Source organism: Plecotus auritus (genome assembly GCF_963455305.1).
Source record: "Plecotus auritus genome assembly, chromosome: 3".
Taxonomy (NCBI): domain Eukaryota; kingdom Metazoa; phylum Chordata; class Mammalia; order Chiroptera; family Vespertilionidae; genus Plecotus; species Plecotus auritus.
The window spans coordinates 19,186,597-19,203,431 of NC_137772.1; the positions used below are offsets into that span (position 1 = coordinate 19,186,597).

Consider the following 16,835-nt stretch of genomic DNA (forward strand, 5'->3'; position numbering starts at 1 on the left):
TCAGAGGTGACAATGTCCTATGGAAACAAGTTAGGCTGAAAATTATCTATGGAAGAAATTCAAGAAGTAGTTAGAAATTCAAGTAGTAGTTATAAACTGTATTTTGTTTAAGCCAGTGTTAATAAGGGCTAACATTTCCTGAAAGCTGCTAATACACCCAGCACTGTTAAGACTTAAACTTTACATGCATTTTGTCATTTGTTCTCAATTCCTCTAACACTGAATTACTATTATTATTATACTAGTAGAGGCCCGGTGCATGAAATTCGTGCATGGGGTGGGGGTGTCCCTCAGCCCAGCCTGCACCCTCTCCAATCTGGGACCCCTCGAGGGCAGTCGGACATCCCTCTCACAATCCAGGACTGTTGGCTCCTAACCACTCACCTGTCTGCCTGCCTGATTGCCCCTAACTGCTTCTGTCTGCCAGCCTGATCACCCCCTAACCACTCCCCTGCCAGCCTGTTCACCCCTAACTGCCCTCCCCTGCAGGCCTGATCGCCCCCAACTACCCTCCCTTGCAGGCCTGGTCCCTCCCAACTGCCCTCCCCTGCTGGCCATCTTGTGGCAGTCATCTTGTGTCCACATGGGGGCAGCCATCCTTGACCACATGGGGGCGGCCATCTTGTGTGTTGGAGTGATAGTCAATTTGCATATTACTCCTTTATTAGATAGGATTATTGTTATACACCTTTCTAAAAAAATAATCACCTGAGGATATTTTCTCCATTGCTTTTCAGAGAGAGTGGAAGGAAGGGAGGAAGGGAGGGGGAGAGGGAGAGAGAAAAACATCCATGTGAGAGAGACACATTGACTGGTTGCCTCCCTCAGGAGCCCTGACCAGGCTGGGATTGAACCTGCAACTGTTTGGTGCTCGGGCTGATCCTCTAACTACTTAGCAATACCAGCCAGGGCTGTTATACACATTTTTAAAATGAGGAATATGATGTTCAAAGAGTTGAAACTTGCCAAAGTAGCAAAGTGACAGAGTTGGAATTGTATATGCCAACTTTGTCCATTAAGTTCCAGAGCTCAAATTCTTACTTATTTGTGTTATGGAGGAAAGAATATGCATTTCTTAAACACATATATATAGAGAGACACGTACACACATACACATATATATGGTCAATTATTAGGGCAGTGGTCAGCAGACTGTGGCTCGCAAGCCACATGCGGCTCTTTGGTCCCTTGAGTGTGGCTCTTCCATAAAATACCACGGCCTGGGCGAGTCTATTTTGAAGAAGTGGCGTTAGAAGAAGTTTAAGTTTAAAAAATTTGGCTCTCAAAAGAAATTTCAATCGTTGTACTGTTGATATTTGGCTCTGTTGACTAATGAGTTTGCCGACCACTGTATTAGGGAATTCTTCAGGGATCTAAGATAACAGCTGGCAGAAATAAGTGAGAATTTGATTACACACCCCTAACTTAGTAGTAAGACAAATCATCCTCAGAAAAGATTACAATCTAAACTACAGATACTCTTGAAATTCTGACTACAATAAAGAATCACTTAAAAAAATACCATCCCTCTTCAATTGGCAGATTAGATAGGGAGTTCTATATGGCTTGCTTATGTGGCAGCGGTTCAATCACTCAGACAGAAATGTGATGCCAAATGATTATCAACAATGGAGAACCTACAGGACCTAGAAAATAATGTGTATACCACAAAAGAAAAATTGATGTTGAAAACCACATGCTACCAATATTTATTTCCTCGAATACCACTCACAGAATTTATGTAGAGTATACTATGCACATTAGCATATTAATATTTATTTTATTTGCAAGAATGACTCATCATTAATAGTAAACAGGGCTACAAAACACATGCAACACTTACAATCAAGATGAACTGATTAGATCATGACCACTTTTCTCTCAGTTCCTGGGAATGTCAACCTTAACTTTCAATTCCACCACTCATCACTTCCTGATCTTGCTTTCAAAATGACATCAGTAGATTCTGTGAAACACTAAGATCTCTATGTTGATTGTTAAAGTTTAATTCTCACAGAAGTATTATAATACTTTTTGTAATACCAATTTCTCAACTGATTGTTCTTAGGATCTGGAAAAATATTAACTTTCTGAGCAATGCCTGGAAGGACTTCCTAGAAGGTTCCAGTATTTTCTCAGAGAGTTAATGTTTTCCCACATGGAAACACTAACAACTAGCACAAAGGATGGGAGGGAGAGAGAAAACTGAAATATAATGGGTAAGGCTTTTACTTACATAGCAGGGTGTCTCAACAGTGGTACGCTGATATTTTGGGCTGAATAATTCTTTGTGTTACCTAGTCATCTTACTGGTTAAACATTATGTCCTCTTTAAGAGATTGAGTAGAATGAAAAAAAAAAAATCAATAAAGATCTGACTCAGGGGTCCAAAAACTTGTATAACTAAAGTAGAAAAATGTTCTCTGGAGTTTTGTATTGGTAATAATATTAATAAGAAGTTCTTTGTAGTTTTCAGAATTACATTGGGAAAAAATAGGACTAAATATGACTTAGATAATAAAAATGACCAATAAAGAATTAGCCTTTAGAACTATATCTAGGTCATAAATGTTTTGTAAAAGGTTGACTTTTTGCAGTGACTCAAAACTACAATCTATGTCAGTTTGTCAAGTGACAGAAGCTTCAAGACCTCCATTTCAGAGATGATAGGTAAAATGAATCTAAATAGTCTTTTGTGTTTATAGTAACATGTAATCAGATAAGAATATGAGTAACTACTACATACAAAGTGCTCTATTACTAAGAGACATTAATAACCATCAGAGTCTGTGCTAATAGGGTATTTATATTATCTTAAGTATAAAAACTATATAAGAGTTAAGAATAATTTTCCAAAAATGTTTTCTCATGTTTTTATGCATCAATGCTAATGAGAAATAAATGTCACAATTTGTCAGCCCCTGAACCTTACACATACTTTAAACTCTGGAGTTGAACTTTCCATATCAATCTAGCACTCAAATGTTAACTTCGTAGGTAGATATACTCTTGATTGTGGGTTGGTCATTATTTTTATTTTTATTTATTTATTTTAAAATATTTTTATTGATTTCAGAGAAGAAGGGAGAGGGAGAGATAGAAACATCAATGATGAGAGAGTATCACTGATCGGCTGCCTCCTGCACGCCCCCTATTGGGGATCGAGCCCGCAACCTATGCATGTGCCCTTGGCCGGAATCGAACCCAGGACCCCTCAGTCTGCAGGCTGACGCTCTATCCACTGAGCAAAATCAGCTAGGGCTATTTTTGTTATTTTTTAAATGTTGAATTTAACTTTATTTTTATTGATTCTGTTTTTCTGGGTCTGACTTGTGTTAATTTTTAAAAATTTATCTTTATTGTTGGAAGTATTACAGATGTCCCATTTTACCTCCCATTGACCAGGCTCTCTTCCACGCTGCCCCGGGCCCCCTCGGTCATTATTTTTAAACCACTATTTTATTAAATGTTAAATAAGTATATAAGATTTATATAAGAGCGCTTACATTGATAAAGAAGTTACATATAAGTTAACATAACACAACAAATGAGTGATAGAGACAGGAATAGAATCTTGTATGTCTTTTGGAAGACCATGAACTTATAACTGTGCTACCATGATGTCTATCTACTGAAACCAACTACAACAGAGTACAAGGTGTAAGTTCCTCAAATAGAATGCCTATGTCACAGTTAATTACATTACATAATAGGTTCCAAAGATAACTTGTATAGTAGGTATTGGATAATTTGTATGAGTAAATGAAATACCAGAAGTATCATTATCTCCAAGTTTAACTGGAAACAAAAGAATGCTATTTAGCTATAGCTACTGGTTATGCAGCTACTGGTGGTGCAGAGAGGAGAGAATTAAAGCATTCAATTCAAATTAAGATTTTTTTTTAGGAAATAATTAAAGAAAATGCATTTGACTTAGGAAAGCTTGAAAGGACACTTAATTGTTTTCAAATCCATCAATTGCTGATGATGAGTGATCACTGTGCAACTGGAAGGAAGTGTAATATATGAAATGAAGCATAGACAGTTAAGAGAAATTGGGATTTAACAAAATTTAAATAAGAAAGAAAAGTTTGATTCAAGACTAGTGAGGTGGCCCTGCCACCTGCCTCAGTTGGTTGGAGCATCGCACCAAAAAGGTTGTAGGTTCAATCCCCAGTTGGGGCACATATGGGAGGCAACTAATTGATGTTTCTCTCAGATTGATATTTCTCTCTCTCAAGTCAGTAAATGTATCCTTGGGTGAGGATTAAAAAAAAAAAAGAGTAGTGATGTCACAAAGATGGTGAAGTAGAAGACCCCAGCCCCTGGCCCCAAAAAGGATCAATAATTAGACAGCTATCCATGAATAAAAGCAGCTCTAGTAGAGTTCTGGAGTCCACTTAAGACACTTCAGCAACATAGTGGCACAAAACACTAGAGAATAACTACACAAAAAGGGTAGGATGAACAGCTTCATGGTATGCCTGCATCATCCCATTCCTCCAAGCCGGCATTGTCCAGTGCTGAGAAAGAATTCCCGAGGTAATTTCCCCTTGCTGGGAAAGTGAGAGCAGCTTCCCCAGCCTTCGGAGTACTACATGAAAGACCAGCTTTGGTACTCCAATCAGAGACCACAGTGACCAGCTTCCCCAGCCTTCTGGAGTACTATACTCAATGATTAAAAGCTGAAAGCTTTTCTTCTAAGGTCAGGAAAAAGACAAGGATGCCCACTCTCACTACCTTTGTCCAACAGAGTACTAAAAGTCCTAGCCAGAGCAATTAGGCAAGAAAAATAAATGAAATGCGTCCAAATCCAAAAAGAAGAAATTAAAAAACTGTCTTTTTTTTTTTTTTTTTTTTTTTTGCAGATGACCTATATAAAAAGAAGACCTAAAGACTCTTCCAAAAAATGTCAGACCCAATAAACAAATTTGGTAAAGTTTTGATAAGTGTTAGCTAGCTAACTTAATGAGGCAGACAGGAAAGGCTGGGGTGGGGGGAGGTCTGGAGAGGATGGAGCCATTTCTGGCCTGAGCAATTAAAAGCAGCCCTCCCTCAGGGGTGGGCATGGCGGGAGGGGGGGCAGCAATCGGGGGTAAAAGGAGACATATGTAATACTTTAAACAAACAAAACTAACAAAAAAAGCAGCCCTGACCTGAGCAGCTGGAGAGCCATAAGAGGTAATAAAACATATTCCACCAGGACATCTGAGAGGGAGCCATAAGGGAGATCAAAAGCAACTCCAACCTGAACAGGTAAGTTGCATAATGTTGCAAAATAAGAAGGAGAGGAAGTACGGGGCATCACATGGGGTTTAGACTTTGAAACTGATACTATGGAATAGAGTGACCAATGAAGAAAGCATGGGGGTCCTAAATTAAGGAAAGGGCCCAAATAGAAAGGGTCATGAAGAGACAAAGAACTGTAGACTTTATAAACCTGGAGACAAAGAGACTCAGCAGATTTTCAGATTACAGATTTTGGATTTTTTCCCACTAGAGAGAGAGAGCAAGTGAGCAGGCTTTTCCCATTTGGGGACCCCTCCCCAGGGGGTCCCCTTTTGGGACACCCCTCCCCAGATGGAGTTTGTATATGTTTCCAATAAACTTCTGCATTTTTTAAAAATTTAATAAATCTTTATTGTTCAGATTATTACAATTGTTCCTCTTTTTTCCACCCATAGCTCCCATCCACCTGGTTCCCACCCTACCCTCTGCCCTTACGTCCCCACCACTGTCCTCATCCATAGGCGTATGACCTTGTCCAGTCTCTTCCCGCACCTCCCACACCCCTTTCCCCCCGAGAATTGTCAGTCCACTCCCTTTTGATGCCTCTGATTCTATTATATTCACCAGTTTATTCTGTTCATCAGATTTTTTATTCACTTGATTTTTAGATTCACTTGTTGATAGATATGTATTTGTTGTTCATAATTTTTATCTTTACCTTTTTCATCTTCTTCCTCTTCTTAAAGAATACCTTTCAGCATTTCATATAATACTGGTTTGGCAGTGATGAACTCCTTTAGCTTCTTCTTAACTGTGAAGCTCTTTATCTGACCTTCAATTCTGAATGATAGCTTTGCTGGGTAGAGTAATCTTGGTTGTAGGTTCTTGCTATTCATCACTTTGAATATTTCTTGCCCGTCTGGCCTGCACAGTTTTTGTTGAGAAATCAGCTGACAATCGTATGGGTGCTCCCTTGTAGGTAACTAACTGTTTTTCTCTTGCTACTTTTAATATTCTCTCTTTGTCTCTTGCTCTTGGCATTTTAATTATGATGTGTCTTGGTGTGGTCCTCTTTGGATTCCTTTTGTTTGGGGTTCTGTGCACTTCCTGGACTTGAAAGTCTATTTCTTTCACCAGGTGGGTTAAGTTTTCAGTCATTATTTCTTCAAATAGGTTTTCAGTATCTTGCTCTCTCTCTTCTTCTGGCACCCCCATAATTCGGATGTTGGTACGCTTGAAGTTGTCCCAGAGGCTTCTTACACTATCTTCAAATTTTTGGATTCTTTTTTCTTTTTGCTGTTCCGGCTGAGTGTTTTTTGCTGCTTTGTATTTAAAATCTTTGACTTGATTCTTGCGGTCCTCTAGTCTGCTGTTAGGTCTCTTTATAATATTTTTTATTTCAGTCAGTGTATATTTAATTTCTAGTTGGTCCTTTTTCATATCCTTGAGGGTCTTGCTAAATTTGTTGGCCTTTTCTAGGAAATTCTTGAAAAACCTTATAACCATGGTTTTGAACTCTATATCCAGTTGTTTGCTTTCCTCCATTTCTTTCGTTTGTGATCTGTTTCTTTGTCTCCACATTTTTGTTGCTTCCCTGAGTTGGTAGAGTAGCTTTGTGTGCTAGGTGTCCTATATGGCCCAGTGGCTCAGCCTCCCCAGTTACCTGAGGTGGACACACTTGGTGCACCCCTTTGTGGACTGTGTGCTCAGCCTTGTTGTAGTTAAGTCTTGATTGTTGTTGGTATCACTGGGAGGAATTGACTTCCAGGCCAATTGGCTGTGAGGATCAGTTGTGTCTACGCTGGAAGAACTTCTGTGCTGGAGACAGCCTCATGAGACAAGACTTGCAAAATTGCAAAAGCCTCTGTGCTCAGCTTGGATGGGGCGGAGTCTCAGGGCTGAGCAGACAGCCTTGGTTTGCTGTCAGCCCTGCCCTATGAGGCCCCTGGGTCTCAGTGTCCCTCGGTAATCGCTGCAAGCACCTCTGAGAGAAAGCTGCCCTTGAGTTTTGCCCGCTGCCAGACAGTCCAGTTTCTCCCCCAATGAATCTGGATTCCCAGATTCTCACCCGGAACTGGAGTTCAGCGCAGTCGGGAGCTTCCGTCTTCCTCCCGCTAGAGAAAGCCAGCGGCACACTCAGTAGTCAGTTCTCTCTACGCGCACTTGTGTGTACGCCTCCAGACCTCTGCCTTTCGCGGCTCCCGAGTTTCCATGCGCTCCTCTCTTTTCCCGACAGTCCAGACTCCCACCATATGAGTCTGGGACCCCAGGGTCTCGCCCGGAACTGGGATTCAGTGCAGTCGGAACTGGGGTTCAGTGCAGTCAGGAGCTTCCGTCTCCCTCCAGCTAGAGAAAGCTAGCCAGGTACTCAGCCACCTGTCCTCTCCATGTGCGTGTCTCCGTACCTCAGCCTTTTGCAGCTCCTCTGAGTCTCCGTGTGCCCCTCTCTTTCCTTCTAGTTGTAGAATTTCCAGTCAGCTAGCTTTCCTGTGGTTCTGGATGATGTCCGTTCTTTTAGCTGTAGTTTTGAAATTGTTGTGTGAGGCAGCAGTTTCGGTGTTTATCTATGCCGCCATCTTGGTTTCTCTCAAACTTCTACTAAAAGCAGCCCTCCCTCAGGGGTGGGCATGGCGGGAGGGGGGGCAGCAATCGGGGGTAAAAGGAGACATATGTAAATTAAAGAAACCTGTTAGCCCACAAATTTATTCTTCAACTTCGTTGGACAAGAACCCACGAGAAGTCTGCACTCCAAACCCTAAGTTTCATTTTCAAGTTACAAAATCAACATTAAAAAAATCACTGCACTAACAATTTTATACACTAATGAAGTATCTGAAAAACAAAGTAAATGGATTTACAGTAACACCAAAACCAATAAAATACTTAGAAATAAATGTTTTTTGTTTTTTTTATTTAATATATTTTATTGTTTTTTTTACAGAGAGGAAAGGAGAAGGATAGAGAGTTAAAAATATTGAGAGAGAAACATCGACCAGCTGCCTCCTGCACACCCGCAACTGGGGATGTGCCCACAACCAAGGTACATGCCCTTGACCGGAATTGAACCCGGGACCCTTCAGTCTGCAGGCCGATGCTCGAACCACTGAGCCAAACCAGTTATGGCTAGAAATAAATGTTTTAAAATTATGTTTTATTGATTTTTTTGAGAGAGAGGAGAAGGGAGAGGGAGAGAGAGACAGAATCGTCAATGATGGGAGAGAATCATTGACTGGCTGCCTCCTGCACACCCCCCACTGGGGATCAAGGCTGCAACCCAGGTATGTGCCCTGACTGGTGACCTCCTGCTTCAAAGGTCGACACTCAACCACTGAGCCATGCCAGCAGGGTAGGCAGAGAATTTGAATAAAAACATTTTTACCAACAAAATGTATAAATGTCATTAATCATCAGTAAATTACATATCAAAACCACCAGATATTATCTCACAGCTGTTAGAATGGCTATTCTCAAAAAGACAAGAGAACAAGTGTTGGTGAGGATATAGAGAAAAGGGAACCATGACACATTTTTGGTGGGAATATAAATTGGTATAGTCACTATGGAAAACAACATGGACATTCTTTTTAAAAAATATGTATTTTTATTGATTTCAGAGAGGTTGCGAGAGGGGAGAGAGATAGAAACATCAATGATGAATCATTGATTGGCTGCCTTCTGCCAGTCCTTACTGGGGATCAAGCCCCCAACCCGGGCATTTGCCCTTGACTGGAATCGAACCTGGGACCCTTCAGTCTGCAGGCCGATGCTCTGTACACTGAGCTAAACCAGCTAGGGCAACATGGAAATTCTTTAAAAAAAAAAAAAAAAAAAAAGCCCTAACCGGTTTGACTCAGTGAATAGAGCATCAGCCTGCAGACTGAAAGGTCCCAGGTTCGATTCCGGTCAAGGGCATGTACCTTGGTTGTGGGCACATCCCCAGTAGGAGGTGTACAGGAGGCAGCTATCGATGTTTCTCTCTCATCGATGTTTCTAACTTTCTATCCCTCTCCCTTCCTCTCTGTAAAAAGTCAATAAAATATATTTTTTAAAAAAAGTAAAATAGAACCACCATATGATACAGCAATCCCACTTCTGAGTACGTATCTGAAGATGAAATCAACTATCTCAAAGAAATATCTGCATTACCATGTTCATTTTGGCATTAACAATAGCCACCACATGGAAATAATCCACATGTCCATCCACAGATGAACTGATAAAGAAAATGTGGTATACTGCACATTCAATAATATATTACCCAGCCATAAAAAAGGAAATCCTTCCATTTTTGAGAACACAGATTGATCTTGAGGGCATTCTTTCAAGCGAAGTAAGTCAGAAAGAGAAAGACAAATACCATTATGATCTCATATGTGGAATCTAAAAACATCCAACTCATAGAAACAGAGTAGAATGGTGGTTGTCAGAGCCTGAAGAGTGGGGTCAATGGGAAAATGTTGGTGAAGGTACAGACTTTCATTTATAAGTTCTGAGGATCTAAATTACATCATGGCAACTATCGTTAACAATACTGAATTGTAAACTTGAAAGTTGCTGGAAGAATAGAGCTTTAGCCCTTGCTGGTGTGGCTCAGTTGATTGGAGCATCATCCCATACACTGAAAGGTCGAGGGTTTGATTACCAGTCAGGGCACATACCTAAGTTTCGGGTTTGATCCCTGACAGTCAGGGTACGTATGGGAGGAAACCAATCAATATTTCCCTCTCACATCAATGTTTTTCTCTCACCCCCCTCCCTTCCTCTCTCTAAAACAATAAAATCAATAAAGACATATCCTCGAGAGAGCTTTAATGGTTTCATTATACCAACAAAATGGTAATTAGGTGAGGTAAAGAATGTGTTACCTAACCTCACTGTGGTAAACATTTTGCAATCCTATATAATAAAAGGCTAATATGCAAATTGTCCCCTCGACCAGGAGTTCGAGCAGGGGGTGGGGCCGGCCAGCCAACCCTGGCCGGCCCCCAATTCGTGCACTGGGCCTCTTGTGTATATATGTAAGTGAATCAAATCATCACTGTACACCATAAACTTATACAATGTTATGTCAATTATCTATAATAATAAAAGCATAATATGCTATTTAGACCAGACGTCCTTCCAGACGAAGCTGGCACTGTGAGGGAAGCCCAGGTCCCGGGTGCCAGAGGCAAGCCCGTGCTGGCAGCCAGGGGAAGGAAGGCCTACTCTTGCACGAATTTTGTGCATTGGTCCTCTAGTATTTTTTAAAAATATATTTTATTGATTTTTAACAGAGAGGAAGGGAGAGGATAGAGAGTTAGAAACATCGATGAGAGAGAAACATCGTTCAGCTGCCTCCTGCACACCTCCCTACTGGGGATGTGCCCGAAACCAAGGTACATGCCCTTGACTGGAATCGAACCTGGGACCTTTCAGTCCGCAGGCTGATGCTCTATCCACTGAGCCAAACTGGTTAGGGCAGTCCTCTAGTATTTTAATAAATCTGTAAAAAAAGGAAATTTTCTAATTCACACAAAAGGTAGTGTATTAGTTTTCCATTGTTGCTGTAAAAAACTACCAGAAGAAAAAAAAACACGCCCCCTCAAAAAAAAACAACAAAAAAACCTACTAGAAGTGTAGCGGATTTAAAACAAACCAAATTCATTATCTTACAGTTATGTAGGTCATGAGCCCAATATGGGTCTCATTAGGCTAAAATCAAGGTATCATCTGGGTTTGTGTTCCTTTCTCAAGCTCAAAGGGAGGATCTCATGCTGGCACAAGTCAGTTACTTAGAGTTGGAGGACTGACATCCGTTTCCTTGCTGCCTGTTAGCTGAAGGCTGTTCCTAAATTCTAGAAGTTACCTGCTTTCCTTGGCTCAGAACACCTTCCCTCTTTCTTTAAAGCCAGCAAAAGCAGGCTGAATCCCCCTCATACAACTTTCAAAACAACTTGCATTTTTCTTCAGCCTACCTGATGTATTTAAAAGCCCATCAACTCCAGGACGGCAGACACTGCTGTTTTCTCCATCTAGCCCCGCTGCTTGGAGGTTTAGACTTTATGCCCCAGGATCTGGTCCTTTTCTAGAGAGCACTGGCTCAATAAAACCTTTCTTTTTAAGAAAACTTTATTTTATTTTTTAATTAATTTCTTTATTGATTAAGGTATCACATATTTGTCCTCATCCCCCCATTCCCATCCCAAACCCCTCCCCACGCATGCCCCCACCGCCCTGTTGTACGTGACCACTGGTTAGGCTTATATGCATGCATACAAGTCCTTTGGTTGAACTCTCCCCCTTTCCCCCACCCTCCCCTACCTTCCCTCTGAGGTTTGACAGTCTGATCGATGCTTCCCTGTCTCCGGGTCTGTTTTTGTTCATCAGTTTATGTTGTTCATTATTTTCCCTAGATGAGTGAGATCATGTGATACTAGAAATACACTTATAAGAACCGAAAATGAGACAAGCAATAATGGTTATGCTGAGAGGCAAATGAATCAGTCTGTAGTGAGTTTCTTTCTGGGCCAACAGTTCTTTTGAGTCCCAATTTCAATGTCAAACAGTTCCTTATGTGTACATGTCAGCAATGATATTTCAGTTCTGGATGGTGGACAGTTAAAGTTTTGTTTAACATATCAATAATGAATAGATTTGGATATCAGTAAACCAATAAAGACAAGGGGAATGGAACAAAGAATAGTTTAGTCTAAGTATGTAAGATGATTTAGAATTATTAGGGAGATCACAGTCTACTCATTTGATTACTCTTCATACACACTCTTCTAACACATATACTTTCAAAATGCTCATGCTCACACCAAACACCTTCCATCCACTTCACAAAAGGGAGTAAGCCAAAGTCTCATCCAGTTACTGCAGTTAACTTCAGATCCACAATGGGAGTAATATGCCTTCATTTCCAACAGGTGTGGATATAGATCCATATAGTCAACATTAGGCAAGAAATGGCTACAAAATTATCTACACCCAAAATACACTGATGGAGGAAAAATTAGGATAACTATATTTAAATTCAGAAAAGTGAAGAACGACACAAAAATGGTCAGTGTTAACTGGCCCTTAGCACAAAGTATATCCTTTTAAAAAGAAGTAGCTAGAATTCTTTGCCCTCAAAATTCCAAAGGCTAGTAACCACAGCAAAATCTTGTTTAGACAATGGTTGTGATTAGCAATTTGTCTCCTGGCAACAAGCCTTTCAAACCTTTCCATCCCCCATGACCCTGCATTTGGAGTGGGCCTTACCTATTCCAATTTGATACAATCAGTTTCTTCTCCCAAATTGCATTTAAAATATATCTTTACTATAAAAACTTGAATAATTTCACTTACCAGCTAGGAAGTGCTCAAAAGGAGGTATATGGGAAAGGTAGAAGGCAATATATTTGTGCTTTGTGGCATACTTATCTCCCATTAAATCTTTCCTTTTAAACTCCCATTGATATTAACTCTGGAAAAAAATAATTCCTTTCCTCAAGTTAACTTTGCAAAGCTGATCTGTGAAACTGATGGGGAAAATAAGACATTTTTGAGGGGGCTAGCAATCTGAATCTGCCAGTAACCTAATGTACAATCACTGCCCCTTTCTCCACAATCTGGTCTTGCAAGACCTGTTTACCTAAGAACTCCCACTTTACAGAGGCCATAAACCATGAACAATACACAACCCCCAGAGGGGTTATCAGCGCTTGCGCCAGGCCAAGCCTTTAGGTGTGTCACAGCCCCCATCCCAACACACACACGGGGCTTTTTGCAAAGCCCACGAAAGGTCGGGAAGTCCCATCCATATTTGGGGGACAAAGAAACCAAAGGGTATAAAGGGAGAGCTTCCTCCATATTGGTTTGCTCAGGATTTAGAGAAGTGACCCCTGAGTCACTGTATTAGTACATGTGAAACATCTGAAAATAAATGGGTTTTTCCTGTATCTCTGGGTACTCCTGCATATTTTTCGGTCGCCTGGTAAATTCTGTAACAAAACTAGGCCATAAGCTCTTTCTGACCAGATGTGAAATTTTAAGACTTCTTGGATCTAAGCAGAAAATGGACAAAGCACTTCAATACCCTGAATTTTTTGGTACAATTTTCCCCCAAACCACAGCCATATATGTCTGTGTCCTAAAGTATAAGGGAATATCACGAACTTCCCATCTGGGAACAGTGGGTTTCCTTTTTTTTTAAAATAAATATATTTTATTGATTTTTTACGGACAGGGATAGAGAGTTAGAAACATCGATGAAAGGAAACATCGATCAGCCGCCTCCTGCACACTCCCCACTGGGTATGTGCCCGCAACCAAGGTACATGCCCTTAACCGGAATCGAACCTGGGACCCTTGAGTCTGCAGGCCGACGCTCTATCCACTGATCCAAACCAGTTAGGGCAGTGGTTGGCAAACAGCGGCTCACGAGCCACATGCAGTTCTTTGGCCCCTTGAGTGTGGCACTTCCACAAAATACCACGGCCTGGGCGAGTCTATTTTGAAGAAGTGGCGTTAGAAGAAGTTTAAGTTTAAAAAATTTGGCTCTCCAAAGAAATTTCAATTGTTGTACTGTTGATATTTGGCTCTGTTGACTAATGAGTTTGCCGACCACTGGGTTAGGGCGTGGGTTTCCTTTTTGACCTCTTTCCAGATTAAATCCATATTTTAGAATCTCTTATAGTAGTACTAGAGGCCCGGTGCACAAAATTCGTGCACAGGGGGTGCCCTCAGCCCGACTTGCACCCTCTCCAATCTGGGAGCCCTCAGGGGATGTCCTACTGACGGGATGTCCTCTGCAGGAGGTAACCAGGCTGATCAGGGGAAGGCGCCACCCCCATCACCCTGCTGCTGCTGCCACTGTTGGCCACCGCAGCCACCAAGGTGTTTTCATCAACATGGACTTCAGTCCCTTCACCACGAAAAAATGACAACTTTCTTTAAGCATTTTCAAGATGTCTCTTTTATAGGATATGACATTTCTTTCTTTCTTTTTTTTAAATCCTCACCTGAGGATATTTTTCCATTGATTTTTAGAGAGCGTGGAAGAGAGAGGGAAAGACAGAGAGAAACATCAATGTGAGAGGGACAATTTGATTGGTTGCCTTCTGCATGAGCTCTGACCTGGGCCCCAGCCAGGGAGGAGCCTGCAATCTAGGTACATGTCCTTGACCAGAATCAAAACTGGACCCTGCGGTCGGCAGGCCAAGGCTCTCTACACTGAGCCAAACTGGCTAAGGCAGGTATGACATTTCTTAGCCTCTCCAGCAGCGGACCTTTGTTTTTTCCTCCACGAGTGAGGTAGAAAAACCATAGATCACCTTCTTGGATTCTTAATACTCAAGTTACCAAGAACACTGAGAGTGGCGTACGGGGAGCTTAACCAATGAGCTGTAAAAAAAGGTGTTTCCTCTGCAGCTCACACACAGAGGTGGGACTGCCGGCGTGTGCAGCTGGCAGGCCCTGTTGTCTGCGGGCCTGCTTGCCACCACGGCAGCTGGCAGGCCCTGTTCTCTGCAGACCTGTGCCATCTGTGGCTTGCCTCACTGCGCACGCAGTCCCCTCCCACCCACCTGTGCACGCAGCCTCCTCCTGAGTGGTCGTGACGCTACAGTGTCTTGGCTAATTTGCATATTATCTCTTTATATATAATAAAAGGCTAATATGCAAATTGACCGAATGGTGGAATGACCCATCACTATGCGGTGCACTGACTATCAGGGGGCAGACACTTAATGCAGGAGCTGCTCCCAGGTGGTCAATGCACTCCCACAGGGGGAGCGCCACTCAGCCAGAAGCCGGGCTCACAGCTGGTGAGCGCAGCAGTGGCGGCGGGAGCCTCTCCCACCTTTGCTGCAGTGCTAAGGATGTCCCCTGAGGGCTCCCAGACTGTGAGAGGGCTGGGCCTGGCTGAGGGACCCCTCCCCCAAGTGCACGAATCTTGTGCACTGGGCCTCCAGTATATATATAGATGCCTTTCCCTTCAATATCAGTTGGAATGCTGTTGACTTTGTTACAGGATAGTAAGAAGCTAGAAAAATTCCAAGGCAGGAGGAATAGGGAGACTGAGACAAGAAAATTAAACAAGGCCAAATAGTTTGGCAGCCTGCAGCCTGCTTGAAATAATAGCAAGGACACTTGAGAGTAAGTGGTTAATGTGTCCCCAAAGAATGCAGGAAAGGAGGGGGCAGAGAAGGAAGAGAGAAGGAGGAATCTTAATACAATCAAGGAATGCAAAGCTTAAATCACCCTGAAAGTATTAAAAGACAACAGAGAGAGGAGGGAGGAAGAGGAAGGAAGAGTGCAGTCTTATCTCACCCCACTCCCTAAACAGAAAAGCCACCAGTCTCGGAGCTTAGCAAGATAAAATTGCCAGGTGCTTCTCACAAATTCTGGGAAAGCCACAACAAAGTAAAAGGGGGACCTTGAAAATTAATCTGTACCAAGATATTCGGTAGAGGAATTAAATCTATAGGCAGAAAAGTATATAAGGCAGAAACCCCCACCCCATTCATTCCTCAGATTAGCTGAGAGAGCCCATTGGCACTTTATGTCAGATAATAGATTTGCTTGCTTTGCTCCTTTAATAAACTTGCATGTTTTATTTTCTTATATTACTTTTTTAATAAATTTGCTTTAACAAAACGCAGTTATCTGGAGTCACTTGCCTTGAATTCATTCATATGAGAAGACAAGAAACCAGATGGGGACAGCTCTCTCCCTCTGACTCAGGGAGCTGGCTGAAAACATCTCTCTGGGGTCTATGAGAGGTGCCTGTAGCAACTTCAAGTATAGAAGAAACCCACTCAAACTGGCTTAAATGTAAGTTAACTTCTTATAACAAGAAATTCAGACATCAGGCAGACTTTATCAGGGCTGATGATTTCATAGCTCAGATGTTAAGAATTCTGTTTTTTTTCTACCTTTTTGTTCTGCTGTTCTCAGCTTTAGGGTATGCAAACATCATTAGTCTCTTCTTATTCTAAGAGTGCTATCAGTGGCTGGAGCAACAAGCTTCCTTGTTCACATCAACCTGGCTTTTCTTTCCAGAGACTCTTCCCCGCCCCCGCCCCCCTTCCCTAAGCCAATATGTTCTCAGAGTGTCACTGGCCCAAACTGATTTGGCTCTGCCCACTCTGGAAATCATAAATAAAGTGAATAAAACTAACCATGCTCAGCCTACTCACCAGGAATGGAATGTAAATTGAGATGTCAAGTAGAAATTCAACCACAGCATCAAGCTGGCTACTGATCTTCTTTAAAATGATATCCTTTTATATATTTACTAGAGGCCCGGTGCACTAAATTCATGCATGGGGCGGGGGTTGTCCCTCAGCCCAGCCTGCACCCTTTCCAATCTGGGATCCCTCTCACAATCCAGGACTTCTGGCTCCCAACCGCTCGCCTGCCTGCCTGCCTGAATGCCCCTAACCGCTTCTGCCTGCCAGCCTGATCACCCCCTAACCACTCCCCTGCCAGCCTGATGGATGCCTAACTGCTCCCCTGCCAGCCCAATCGCCCCTAACTGCCCTCCTCTGCTGGCCTGGTCACCCCTAACTTCCCTCCCCTGCCAGCCTGGTCACCCCTAACTGTCCTCCCTTGCAGGCCAGGTCACCCCAACTGCT

The 16,835-nt window shown here is 42.2% G+C and overlaps 1 protein-coding gene across 1 annotated transcript in view; it reads right to left on the reverse strand.

Moving 5' to 3' along the window:
- The window catches only part of TEX15 (testis expressed 15, meiosis and synapsis associated), a gene marked incomplete at its 3' end in the record, with an annotated part of 94,290 nt that overhangs the window by 36,366 nt on the left and 41,089 nt on the right, over window positions 1-16,835 (reverse strand). The window lies entirely within an intron of this gene.